The sequence below is a fragment of the Tiliqua scincoides genome, chromosome 5 (assembly GCF_035046505.1).
Source record: "Tiliqua scincoides isolate rTilSci1 chromosome 5, rTilSci1.hap2, whole genome shotgun sequence".
Taxonomy (NCBI): Eukaryota; Metazoa; Chordata; class Lepidosauria; order Squamata; family Scincidae; genus Tiliqua; species Tiliqua scincoides.
In genome coordinates, this window is record NC_089825.1 from 135784895 (window position 1) to 135799326 (window position 14432).

General features: G+C 45.7%; 1 pseudogene; it reads right to left on the bottom strand.

Annotated features, from left to right (window-relative positions):
* Window positions 1-11946: 11946 nt before the first annotated feature.
* Window positions 11947-12068, bottom strand: LOC136654619 (5S ribosomal RNA; annotated as a pseudogene).
* Window positions 12069-14432: the final 2364 nt, after the last annotated feature.

Here is a 14432-nt window from a genome sequence, read left to right on the forward strand (position 1 = left end):
ATTCTGAAATATAGAGCAAAGTTCTCAAATTCATCATGCCCAGAAATCCACCATGAAAGATAACTGCATTGGCTGTGCTTGCCATGGCAGTATGTAGTATTTTGGGGAATTTTGCCACCACATCATTGACACCACTGGAGAAAACTTCATCTGGGAACGTTTCTAGGAAAGCCAAACAGATTCCACTCTGTGAAAAGATGGGAAGTGTGTTCTGTACCAATGTCTCTGCACTGTCACCATTGACATAAATCACCCCAATCCATGTCCACCTGAAATGTAACAGTAGCTGGAGCATTCCCTTATACTGACGTGCCTCATTTGGGAACATCCAGTGGAAGAAAGCAGCTTCAGTTTTGTTGATTGTTTCTGCAGGAGAGCTGTAGATAAACTGGGAAAGAATAGTTTAAAAGGGGCAGGTTAAGCAGTGTTTCTGCAAGAATACAAATTTCAGGAGAGATTTGTATCTCCAGTGCTACACTTGCCAAGTTTTACTACTTGCCTCCCAATGTCACCTGAGAGCCAATCTGGATTTCAGTTTTCATTTTCACTGAATATTTCTGAACCATGTATTCATGTTGTGTGAATGAATTCATATATATATGAATGTTGTGTGCAGATTCCCTCTGTACCCCTCTCTACTTCCCTGCACCCATATGAGCATCACATGAAAAAAAAATGCCTCTTTGTCCAGTTATCTCCAAAGTGTCTGAGATCCCACCAAAAATATTCAGAATTGAAAAATACAGCAGATGGATAGATTGGATAGAGGGATGCTCTTTTCCCTCTCACACAAACCCAGGGCTCATCCTCTAAAATTGGGTGTTGGGAGAGATAGAACAGACAAAAGAAAATATTTCATTACTCAGCATGTGGCTAGTCTGTGGAATTCCTTGCCACAGGATGTGGTGATGACATCTGGCCTGGAGGCCTTTAAAAGGGGATTGGACAAATTTCTGGAGGAAAACTCCAACACAGGTTACAAGCCTGGTAGTGGCAGTCTTCATGCTGTCACTGGGCCTTTTACAACAGTGGAATGGAGGTTCCACTGCCGTAAATCAGTCATAGGATTGGACAAGAAACTATTTAAACTTTTGCCAAAATCCGGTTGCAAACCTATATAAAGACTTTTTTCTTCATCAGGATTTGATGTGTCTGGAGCTTGCCTTTGTACAATAAACACTATTTTTTGTCTCCCGTCACACATCTAAAAAGTAAGAAAAGGCAGAATTGCTTTTTTAAGCATCCAGACTCTGTACATGCAACTTACCTGTGGAATCTTGTAGTTGCTTAGAATGTCTGCCATGTGGAGGCAGATGTCAGAGTTAGGCCCCCCAATGACTGTGATCAAATTATTCTTGGCATCACATCTGTAATTAGGGTAGAACCTGTCCCGTGTGGAGAGAAGTTCCATTGAGACATGATAGGTCAACCTGGGACTGAAATGGTTATCAAGTATGCTGAAGCCCAAAGTGAGGTTTGGTAAGATCTGTGGGTTTTCGTTGATCTCCTTTACGGCAAATGCCAAGGCCAAGACGTGCTGGTAGACCTGGGTCACCATCCTGCCAGAAGATTGATGTGCTGTAACTGGGTGCATTTGCATGGGAAATGACAGTTGCAACCTTCAGTGGAATATTCAATATGCCATTTCCCATCAAAACAATACCACATGCATCACCGGTCCTTTTAAACCCCAAACAACCTTTGCACGCAGGCGTTGCTTTCGAAGCTGGTTGCAGATGTAGAGCCCTACATCACCTTAAAAAAAAAGTGTGACACTCAACTCACAGTTGTGTATCACAACTGCAAGGGTCCCCCTCCCCTCAAAAAACTTAATTTTTGTACTCATGGAGTGAAATTATATATTTTACGTTCAAAACAGAACTTATTTTTCCTGAATATAAATGTCTGGTCCAATAAAGAGCAAGCATAAGAACATAAGAAGAGCCCTGCTGGATCAGGCCCAAGGCCCATCTAGTTCAACTTCCTGTCTCAAAGTGGTCCACCTGATGCCTCGGGGAGCACACAAGACAACAAGAGATCTGCATCCTGGGGCCCTCCCTTCCATCTGTCATTCTGAGGTAGCCAACTTCTAAAATCCGGAGGTGCACATAACCATCATGACTTGTAACCTATGATGGAGATATTCTCTAAAAAAATGTCCAACCCCCCTTTTAAAGGCAATGTCTTTTAAAGGTTTTGAGGCCATATGCCATCGCCACATCCTGTGGCTAGAGGTTCCACAGACTAACCACATGCTGGATAAAGAAATATTTTTTTCCTTTTTTTCTGTTCTAACTCTTCAGATACTCACTTTTAATGGATGTTTCCTGGTTCTGACATTGTGTGAGAGGGAAAAGATCATCCCTCTATCCACCCCCAGCATAATTTTGTATGTCTCCATCATGTCCCCTCTCAGGCACCTTTTTTCTAGATTGAAGAGGCCCAAATGCTGTAAACTTTCTTTGTAAGGGAGGTTCCCCAGCCCAATAACTGCTCATAAACAGCCCGTAACTGCTGCTGGGATACTTTTAGGGTTGTATATGTTCTGATGCTCGTTCACAAAATAGCATAAACCTTTCCGATTTGGAAGTAAGGGTGATGGCAGTGATTTTTGTAGGCAGGACGTACATCTCTGCCTGCAAAATGCAAGGTGAATTTGTTACTTACCATAATATTATTATTGGTACTACAACTATAATGAAGAAGACATGTGACAGACAAGAATAAGATGCCTTTCTGGCAAGGAAAAAAAGTAGGCCAAGCATCTTATTGAAACAATAGTCAAACCACCAGATGTGTTACATTCAGATTGTAAGCCTCCTTAGGACAGGGGATCATTCTCTCTCTCTCTCTCTCCCCCCCCCCCACTACGTAAACTACTTTGGGGACATATAAAAATGTTATGACGATAGCTCAAATGTATTAGATTACATCTATTCTGAACTGGCCTGCATCAGATATTTTCTCATCATTAGCACAGCATGGCTAAAATATTCACCTCCTTACATGAGCTCGTCACGGATCAGTTCTTTAGAAGGATGCCTTTTGAATGCTATCGGGTCAGAAAGGATGTAGATCTGTGAGATGATGCCACCAATGGCGAGGTCTCCTGGTTGATAATACTTATGGACCGTGGGAGTAGGCTCCTGCGTGGTACAACATTTCATGTTAGGACTGTTGCATGCACCCTCAATCAGCAACATTAATAGCAACATCAAGGGTGCCAGCATTTTGCATGAAATCTTCATTTTAGAAACAAATTCTTTGCTCCCACTTTTTCATTTGCAGGTCCCTGATTTGATTGACCCATCACTTCACTGACTCAGAACCAGGACTGACTCTGTACAAAGTACAGTATCGGAAAACACCCCGATGGAACCTCATGCCCCAATAGCCCTGCTCTGAATGACAAATCAGTCCATGAAGAGCTTCCTGGATTTGTAGTAGGGCCACTGGCCACCAGAACCCCCTTGAGAAATGGAGTAGAAATAATCACAGTTCTGATAATTATAGCATCTGATTGTTCTCCAGATATATCATTACAAAGGCCTGTGCCAGATGCAAGGGAGGGCACCAGGATGCAGGTCTCTTGTTATCTGGTGTGCTCCAGCTGTTATCTGGTGTGCTCCCTGGGGCATTTGGTGGGCCGCTGTGAGATACAGGAAGCTGGACTAGATGGGCCTATGGCCTGATCCAGTGGGGCTGTTCTTATTCTCTACAACGCTGCAAAACAAAGCATGTTTATAGGATCTGAGAAGAAGTCTCCTCTGAAAATCCTCAGGGATAACAGAAGACGTAACAGTTTGCAAGTCCAACAACAGGAAAAAGTGACAGAAGAACAAACTAGAAAATTTGGGGGGGAGCCTCATTCGCAGAATCAATATGGTAGAAATACCAGCCCCCCCCCCCCGGCTCAAAGAAATAATGTAGTACTGAGCACATGCTATTGCCCTCCTGACCAAAATATTGAGGGTAATCATAACTTGGACAAAGCAATCCGGAAGGAATCTTGAGGGAAGGGGAAGGAATCCAACACAGGACTCCTTGATTCTATGCCAGCTAAAGAGCCACCTCAGAATCAAGTCATATTGCGGGGTTATTTTCCTGACCCGGCATAAGGGAACAAATGTCCCCTTCTCCCGAGGAGCTGCTGGCCCAGTGCAATTAGGATGCCACGGCAGCTATTTTAGGCCCTGTGGCAGCCCCTCATGCTGGGCAGCTCAGTATTGGATTGTAAAAGAGCTGGTGTTGTAATGCTGTAATGGATGACCAGCTAACCACACAAAAACTGAGTAAATTCATGTTCAGGTCATGACAAGGGGAGAAAATGTCTATATACATTAACAGCCCAGTCCCACACATGGCTCACACTGAGAGATCTCACGATCACTTTTCCCATGGCATACACTGCCAATAGGATTGGGCTGTGTGTCAAATAAAAATGACAAAAGATCTAAAGCAGCATTTCTCAAACTAAGGGCACAGTCCTAACCCCTTATGTCAGTGCTTTCCAGCACTGACATAAGGGCAATGCAACTCCAAGGTAAGGGAACAAACATTCCCTTACTTTGAGGCGGCATCCCTGAGTGACACCCAACTGCAGGATGCAGCACATGTCCCATTGGCACTGCTATGCCAGTGCTGGAAAATACTGATATAAGGGGTTAGGATTGTACCCATAGTGATTGAAGCTTGAAGTGATTGAACGTTTTAGCTTCAAATGGTTGGCAACCTTCAGTCTCGAAAGACTGTGGTATAAGCCTACAGCACCCAGTAGTCCCAGGCAGTCTCCCATCCAAGTACTAACCAGGCCTGACCCTGCTTAACTGCCGAGATCAGATGAGATCGGGCATGTGTAGGGTAACAGTTGCTGCTTCAGAACCACCTAAAATAGAAGTTTCACTTTTCCAGTTATTGTGGCTATAATGGTGACTAGGCTGCAGCTTCCCCCCCCACACACACACACACATAGCCTAATCTACCCTATCACACAAACCAACAAAAATTGGGTCATGACCCTCTGGCAGGCCGTGACCCACAGTTTGAAAACCGCTGCTGTAGGAGGATTTCCTGCTACTTGCAGGGAGTTTGGACTAGATGGGCTCTGCTGCACCTTCCAACTTCATGATTCTTTGATTCTATGAAGAGGCCCTGTCACCCGGGGACCCTGTGGCAGGCAGGACCCCGGAAGGAGCGGCAGGCAGCAGGGCGGATGCTGAGCCCCCATGGGCAGGAGAAGGCAGGGGCTGAGCAAATGGCATGGCAGCTGGAGCAGGCCGCTGCCAGGAGGCCTGGGGCAAGGGAGAGCAGCGGCATGATCACCCACAGGGTGGGGAGCCAGCTGGGGAAGCAGCTATGTGGCAGTGAAGCGCCCGAGCAAGGCGGCAGAGGCAGGCAGCCGGATGCTGAGCTGGTCCAAGATCTCATGAGATCTTGGGCCCGGGAGAATCCCGGAAGGGGCGGGGCCAGAGCGCAGTGGCACAGAGCTCATAGGAGCCCGGCCGCTCAAGAGGGAGGTCGCGCCTCCCTGGGCTGAAGCCGGAGGGGGGAGAGAGAGTGCAGGACCCAGGCAGTGCCACATACTCCCAAAGGCTACTTGGGGCAGGCAGCCCCACAAGGTCTCCCACGGGGTACCCACCCCACTGGCAAGGGGAAGCAGGGGCTGGTCCCTGACCTTACTCAGCAGGAAATAGACAAGGGGGCTGGAGGCTCAACCACTCCACTCCTACCAATGTGGGACACCATGAGGACATCCCAACTGACCCCCAGACAGCAGAGCAACACTTGGGCTCTTTTGGGAGAACAACTCAGGCACCGCAGCCAAGGGTGTCCAGGACAGCACCAGAGCTCCATCGCCACCACCATAGGAGGAGCCAAACAGGACCAACTCCGGCATAGCTTGTGCTAACTTTATGCAGTAACAAAGACGACCGGCACAACTGAATCTGTGATACTGAACTTTATTGACTTATTTGTGGGAAGGTGACTGTGATGTAACAGCCCTTCCAATGAATGTAAAAGTATTGACCAAACTAAACAGCTTGCAGACAACTCTTTGCGTCATCTCATGTCTCTCGCCACTCCGTCTGGGCTTTCGCTTCCAACAAAGTTCTAACTGAGGCTCCACCCCCTGGCTCCACCCAGGGGATGGACATCACAGGGCCACAGCAGTTATTCCAAGATGTTTGCTTGACACGATGAAAATGGCACCAACTTTTTTCATGATAATATAATATACAAAAACTTGACAATTGTCTGCCCTTGAATATACTCATGGAGTCTGCTACTTAAAGCCAGTTACTTCGTGCATCATGCAACAATCAGCTCTTCAGAAAAGGCTTCTCAAACAGTAGAATCTGAGCATGTTTTATCACAAATAAATACTATTGTGTTCAGTGGAGCTTCCTGTCAAGAACAGGTGCATAGGGTTGCAGCATAAGAGAACCCATAAAGCACACATCACACAGTTTTAAAGTCAAATATCGGAAAGCGCAAAAGTTATTCATATTTTTCTTTTTATTAACTGTTCCCTTCTGTTCAGATCAGGCCTCAACACAATAATGTAACACTTGGGGAGATAGATAAAACTCAATAACCCAGCACTGGAGGCCAAGATGGAGAAGATCTCCACAGCCACCATGTATTTTCCTTTGGTACTCAAGTAGGTTGGGACAAAGGACACCCAGACACTGCAAAAGATCAACATGCTGTAGGTGATGGATTTTGCTTCTTGGAAAGCATCTGGTAACTTCCTAGCTAGGAAAGCCACAGTAAAGCTGACAATGGCCAGGAAGCCCATATATCCCAAGACACAATAAAACATCTTGACGGAACCTTCGTTACATTCCACAATGATCTTGTCACTTATTGAGTGCATGTCAACATCTGGGAATGGGGGAAAGGTTGCCAGCCACACAGAACAAAGAGTGACTTGAACAAGGGAACAGGACAGGACAATGGAGTTGGCCAGTCTTGTCCCCACCCATTTCCTCATGCTGGACCCTGGTTTGGTGGCCATGAAAGCGACAACCACTGTGATGGTTTTTGCCAACATGCAAGAAACTGCTACAGAGAAGATGATGCCAAAAACAGTTTGCCGAAGGAAACAGGTCACAGCCCCAGGATGGCCAATGAATAGAAGAGCACAGAGGAAAGAAAGCAGGAGGGAGCTGAGAAGGGTGTAGGAGAGGCTCCTGTTGTTGGCTTTGACAATGGGTGTGTTGTGGTTCTTCAGGAAGGTGACTAGCACAGCAGCTGTGATAAAAGAAAGCCAAAGAGCAAAAATGGCCAAACAGCTCCCCAAAGGTTCTTCATAAGACAGGAAGCTGATATTTCTGGGAAGGCATAAATCCTGGTCATGGTTTGGATAGTGATCATCGGAACACTGAAAGCAGTCGTCCGTGTCTGGAAAAGAAAGACATGCATATGAGGGTGGTCTCCTAGGCCATATCCACAGAACATATCTGTTTGAAAAACCTCAGCATCTTAACTGAGGCTGCTAATCTGAAATTGAAAAGATCAATCCACACCCATCTGAAAGCAGTCATGTGCCTATGAAAATAGTCTTCCAAGTCATATCTATAGGACAGGGGTGGACAGACTTTCAACTTTAGGGATGCTAGACCTTTAACAGTTGTGTAGGAGAGAGAATTTCAGCAGGTGCAGCTTGTCATCTGTGAGCTGACAAGTTGCACCTGCTAAAATGTTCTCTTTTACATTTGTTAAAGGTCCAGGATCCCTAAAGTTGAATGTTTGCCCACCCCTGATCCAGTCTATACCAACTCATGATTTTGGGACATATTGACCTTGGTGGTTTATCTCCCTGGCTGAATGTGCATTATTCTTGCATGTACATGCATCGCTGCCACTGCCAGAGAGATCATTGGAGATGATGGCAATGGTTGGAGATGACTGGGGTGGCAGCATGCTGTTAGCAAGCTGCACATATATGGCAAGTTGGACCCCTTTCAAAACAGCTGCCTAATGCACATGGAATGGAGGAGAACATAGAGTGAATGGCAACACAAGTGGTGGAGCATCTCTCTTTCTCCAAGAGCTACTATGGAACAAGGCGCCTGACCCTGGACCCAGCAGATCTCAGCACAGGGACTCATGAGAAATAGTTGAAGAGCCCTGCTGTATTTACCATTGTACACACACAGTCCTCGTTGTTATAGCTTGAATCCTCTTAGGGCCCAATCCTATTCAACTTTCCAGCTCTGGTGTAGCCACAATGCAGTCCCGAGGTAAGGGAACAAATGTTCCCATACCTTGAGGAGGTCTCTGTGACTGCCTCCCCAACACAGGAAGCAGTGCATACTCCATTGGTACAGCAGCGTTGGCACTGGAAATTTGGAAAGGATTGGGCCCTTAATCAGCAAAATAATAACAGAAAATAAATGTGGCAAAATGAATGCCTGACCACTAATTTCCCACAGGTATCCTCAGCACATTGGTGTGCTGCAAAGGATCTGCAGGTGTGCCTTGGGAGTTTGGGGGAGGGCCATTTATTAATAGGACCATTGGGGATGTGAATTCCCCACCAGCAGCATGGTTTGCCTTGTCAATTGTCAAAAAACCGATGGTGTGCCCAGAAAATTTCAGTGCCCTGTCAGTGTGCCATGAGATAAAAAGGATTGAAAATCACTGGCCTAGACACAAAGGAGCCTAAAAATTGATCATAGACAATATATTTAATGAACTCAATACATGGCATCTCTTACCCCCTGGCATGGAAATCTTCCCCTCTGGACAACGAAGGCAATCAAAGCAGCAAACGGGCCTTCCTTCCTTTTTGGCCATTCTAGTCCCTGGGCTGCAATAATCATTGCACAAAGAGAGAGGCCGCTCCTGTCCATCAATGAAACAAGATTATTATTATTATTATTATTATTATTATTATTATTATTATTATTATTATTATTATTATTATTATTATTATTTTCCAGCATATATGTTTTGGGAGTTTGTATCTATGAATCTCTAGAACTGTTTATGTCGCCGGTAGTGTAGTGGGAACATCACAGATTGTAGTGAGTCCCAGACTACATACTAGAGACCTATGTATTGAATTAAGGAAATTAAGGAAAGTGTAGATGCTTTCAACAATTGAGGCATTGCTTCTAGAATACATTTCATGTCCAATAGGCTGCTGGAAGCTCCAGCATTGCTGTGATTAATATCTTGGGCAAATCTTTAGGCAAAAGTGATTAATATCTTGGGCAAATACTTGTTAACACATCAAGACTTAGAGCCCAATCCTAACCTTCTCCCTGCCCCCATCACCAGTGTAGCCACACCAAAAAGGTATGTGGTATCGGGGTGTGGGATGGGAAGCTTGGGAAGGGAGAGGAGAATTATAAGGAGAATTATTTCCAATTACTCTTCCATAAGCCTCCTGCTTACCAATGGTTCTCCTCAGACTTGTACCAGCTACAGAGCTGGCACAAGTCCCAGAAGAAGAAAGGGGAGGAGGTAGGATCTGGCATGCACCATTGCCATTGATGGAGCACTCTGCACTCTGTTGGCAGTCATTTTATGACAGCAGAAGTCACTTCTGCTGCTGTAATGAGCTTCACAGGAGAGACCAATCCTGGATAGGATTGGGCTATTCATCCAGTGTTAGTGCCAGCATTTTTGGTTACTTTTGATCATGTTTCTGTGGTTTACAATTTCTTTTTGGTTTCTGATCTGTCCTATGACTAAAGACTCTAAGCCAAGAGTGCCCAAACCCTGGCCCTGGGGCCACATGTGGCCCTCGAGGCCTCTCAATATAGCCCTCAGGGAATCCCCAGTTTCCAATGAGCCTCTGGCCCTCCGGAGATTTGTTGGAGCCCGCACTGGCCCAACGCAACTGCTCTCAGTGTGAGGGCGACTGTTTGACTTCTCGCATGAGCTGTTGGATGAGGGCTCCCTCCACTGCTTGTTGTTTCACGTCTGTGATGCAGTAGCGGCAGCAAAGGAAAGGCCAGCCCTGCTTTGTGCAAGGCCTTTTATAGACCTTGAGCTATTGCAAGACCTTCATTCATTCATATAAGTTCATCTTTAAAATATTCATTTATGTAAACATGTAAATTTATTCAAATTTTAAATGTAAATTAATTCTTTTCTTCCCCGGCCCCTGACACAGTGTCAGAGAGCTGATGTGGCCCTCCTGCCAAAAACTTTGGACACCCCTGCTCTAAGCAATAAATTTGCTGGATCCACCACTAAACAGAGGTACTTAAGGGTACAATCCACTGAAGCACTTGGGCCAGTACAAATCTCTTGCACCTATTTAGCAGTGTTGTGAACATGGCTCCCTGAGACCAAATCCAGGCCCCATGCCATCTGGACCCAATAAGTTTGTGCCAACTGAGAGCAGCTAGCATGTGGGGTGGTGGGAGGGTGGTGGGAGGGCGGTAGGATTGGCCTGGGCAAACTAGACCAAACTAACTCCCCGCTCAGTCAACCTGGTGTAATACAGCCTTCTTGGATCTGAGCCAGTGATTTTGCTGGTGCAGATTCAGGTAGCCCCATGGGGTGGCTGGTGCATGAGATGGGGTGAGGGGATAAATATTACTTTACTCCGAGTTGCACAGCAGCCACATTTCTACCCTGCGCTGGGTACAGTGCTGGTCAACTGGCCTGCCTTTTCCAGCGCAGGTTAGAATTGGGCTGTTAGTGTCTGAAAATTGAACCAGTTTTTAATGTTATGGAAAGAACCTGAGAAACCATAATTTGTGTGCAATCCTCACCTGGTTAAAGCTTCTTGGCCATGTGATGGCTCCCTCATGAATGGTGAAAGTGTTGTCCACGGGATCTTGTGAGTTTACCCTTCCCACTTTGACTCTAAGAAAGGATTGATTTTGGAACGTGACCCAGTTGATAATATCAAATCCAGCGATTAATTCTCCATTTTTGTCAAAGGAAACCTCTTCCCCAACACTGTTGTTAAACGAGTAACTTCTCAGAAAGTTGGGGAGCTTAAAGACAAATATGAAGAAAAAGATTGTAGGGATGCACAAAAGGGGGCAGATGTATTTTCAAGTGATAATCCTTCCCACAAGAGATATAGACAGATAGCCTGCCAAGGACCAAACCAGTACAGTAAAGTAGGAAGGGGAACAGAAGAGGAGGACAAAGAGTTGGTTTCTGAATACACTTCTATATCTGGCTCTTCGATGGAAAGGGTGTGAAATCATCCTCTTACTCAGCCCTGAAACTAATGGTTTTTGAGCACAAGATTCTCTAATTTTCACATATTTCTGTGTTGGTTACCAAAGAAATACTCTCGGGTAGGGTGACCAAATGTCTTCTTTTTCCAGGTCATGTTCTCTTTTTTAGCGTCATGTCCAGGAAAAGAACTTAAATGCCCTCCTTCTGCTTGTGAGTGGACCCCTGCAGGCAGTGCATATCCATTGTATAATTAATAAATTATATGTCATACAGTTTTAAATTTATTAATAAGTACTAGCGTTAAAATTAACCACATGAAATCAATAAACAAGTGTTTTTATTTTGTCATTTCCTACATTTTTCTTGAACGTCCTACATTTTGGAGCGCCTTGCCTTCTTTTGCGGTTAAGAACATAAGAACATAAGAACAGCCCCACTGGATCAGGCCATAGGCCCATCTAGTCCAGCTTCCTGTATCTCACAGCGGCCCACCAAATGCCCCAAGGAGCACACCAGATAACAAGAGACCTGCATCCTGGTGCCCTCCCTTGCATCTGGCATTCTGACATAACCCATTTCTAAAATCAGGAGGTTGCGCATACACATCATGGCTTGTACCCCGTAATGGATTATGACATCCAGTCACCCTGCTCTTGGGGGGATTCAATCTTGTTCTGAATATGTGTGACATTTTATGTGTTGATGCAAATCAGAATGATGAGACAACAAAGACAACCCAGAATAAAAACAAATGGTTGTCAACCTTCAGTCTCGAAAGACTATTGTGTAAGCCTACAGCACCTGGTATTCCGAGGCGGTCTCCCATCCAAGTACTAACCAGGCCTGACCCTGCTTAGCTTCCAAGATCAGACAAGATCGGGCGTGTGCAGGGAAACAAATGGGACATCAGCACTGGCCTCCTCCCAAAATCACCCCCATAATGACTTATCTAATATAGGGGGTGAAAGCTTTTCCACTGCTGTCAAAAATGTTCACTAAAAGTGCCTCTTTAATCCCTGTCTGCCCTAAATAAATAACCCATCCCCTGTGAATGGAGAAATTATCATTTCAAGTGGGAACTCTAAACATCAATAGGTGTCTGATATTAACCTATTATCAGATGGTTATTATCAGATGGATAATAACATTGAAGGGAACCAATGGATTTTTAAAAAAATGCTTTTTTAATATTACATGAGGAAGGATGCAATCCTATACACACTTTCCTGGGAGTAAACCCAATTGAACACAATTGGTCTTACTTCGGAGTAAACGGAGTAAATCAGGGGTCTCAATGCGTGGATGAGACGGTGGTGTAGGGAGGAGGGGTTTAGATTCGTTAGGCACTGGGGAACGTTTTGGGACAAGCGGGGCCTGTACAAGAGGGACGGGCTCCACTTGAACCAGAATGGAACCAGACTGCTGGCGCATAACATTAAAAAGGTGGCAGAGCAGCTTTTAAACTGATCCCTGGGGGAAGGCCGACAGGAGCCGAGGGGCATCCGGTTCGGGACTCCTCATCCCTATGGGATGAGGATGGGGAGGTTAGAGAACAACTAGACAAAGGCAGGGTAGGAGAAGAAATTGGGAAAGGTAGGGAGATGGGATGTGATAGACAGTTTGGCACAATGAGAGGATGCGGGGACAAAGGAGTGAATAAGCAGCCCATCCTGGGGCATTCCGTGTATAAATGCTTTTATGCGAATGCCCGAAGTCTACGAGCAAAGGTGGGAGAACTGGAATGTCTGGTGACAAGGGAAAATATTGACATAGTGGGCATAACGGAAACCTGGTGGAATGCGGAGAATCAGTGGGATACCGCAATCCCGGGCTATAAACTCTACAGGAGGGACAGGCAGGGGCGTGTTGGAGGTGGGGTGGCCCTTTATGTTAAGGAAGGGATAGAATCCAGCAAAGTAGAGATTGAAGGTGGGTCCGACTCCACCGTAGAATCTCTGTGGGTTAAATTACCAGGCTTGAGCAGCGATGTAATACTGGGGGCGTGCTATCGTCCTCCAGACCAGAAATCTGATGGGGACCTTGAAATGAGGAAACAGATCAGGGAGGTGACAAGGCAGGACAGGGTTGTAATCATGGGGGACTTCAATTATCCTCATATTGACTGGGTCAATTTGTGTTCTGGTCACGATAAGGAAACCGGATTTCTTGACGTGCTAAATGACTGTGGCTTAGATCAGCTAGTCACGGAGCCCACCAGAGGACAGGTGACTCTGGATTTAATTTTGTGCGGTACGCAGGACCTGGTTAGGGATGTAAACGTTACTGAGCCATTGGGGAACAGTGATCATGCTGCGATCCGTTTTGACGTGCACGTTGGGGGAAGAATACCAGGCAAATCTCTAACAAAAACCCTTGACTTCCGACGGGCGGACTTCCCTCAAATGAGGAGGCTGGTTAGAAGGAGGTTGAAAGGGAGGGTAAAAAGAGTCCAATCTCTCCAGAGTGCATGGAGGCTGCTTAAAACAACAGTAATAGAGGCCCAGCAGAGTTGTATACCGCAAAGAAAGAAGGGTTCCACTAAATCCAGGAGAGTGCCCGCATGGCTAACCAGCCAAGTTAGAGAGGCTGTGAAAGGCAAGGAAGCTTCCTTCCGTAAATGGAAGTCTTGCCCTAATGAAGAGAATAAAAAGGAACATAAACTGTGGCAAAAGAAATGTAAGAAGGTGATAGGGGAGGCCAAGCGAGACTATGAGGAACGCATGGCCAGCAACATTAAGGGGAATAATAAAAGCTTCTTCAAATATGTTAGAAGCAGGAAACCCGCCAGAGAAGCGGTTGGCCCTCTGGATGGTGAGGGAGGGAAAGGGGAGATAAAAGGAGACTTAGAGATGGCAGAGAAATTAAATGAGTTCTTTGCATCTGTCTTCACGGCAGAAGACCTCGGGCAGATACCGCTGCCCGAACGGCCCCTCCTAACCGAGGAGTTAAGTCAGATAGAGGTTAAAAGAGAAGATGTTTCAGACCTCATTGATAAATTAAAGATCAATAAGTCACCGGGCCCTGATGGCATACACCCAAGGGTTATTAAGGAATTGAAGAATGAAGTTGCAGATCTCTTGACTAAGGTATGCAACTTGTCCCTCAAAACGGCCACGGTGCCAGAAGATTGGAGGATAGCAAATGTCACGCCTATTTTTAAAAAGGGAAAGAGGGGGGACCCGGGAAACTATAGGCCGGTCAGCCTAACATCTATACCGGGTAAGATGGTGGAATGCCTCATCAAAGATAGGATCTCAAAACACATAGACGAACAG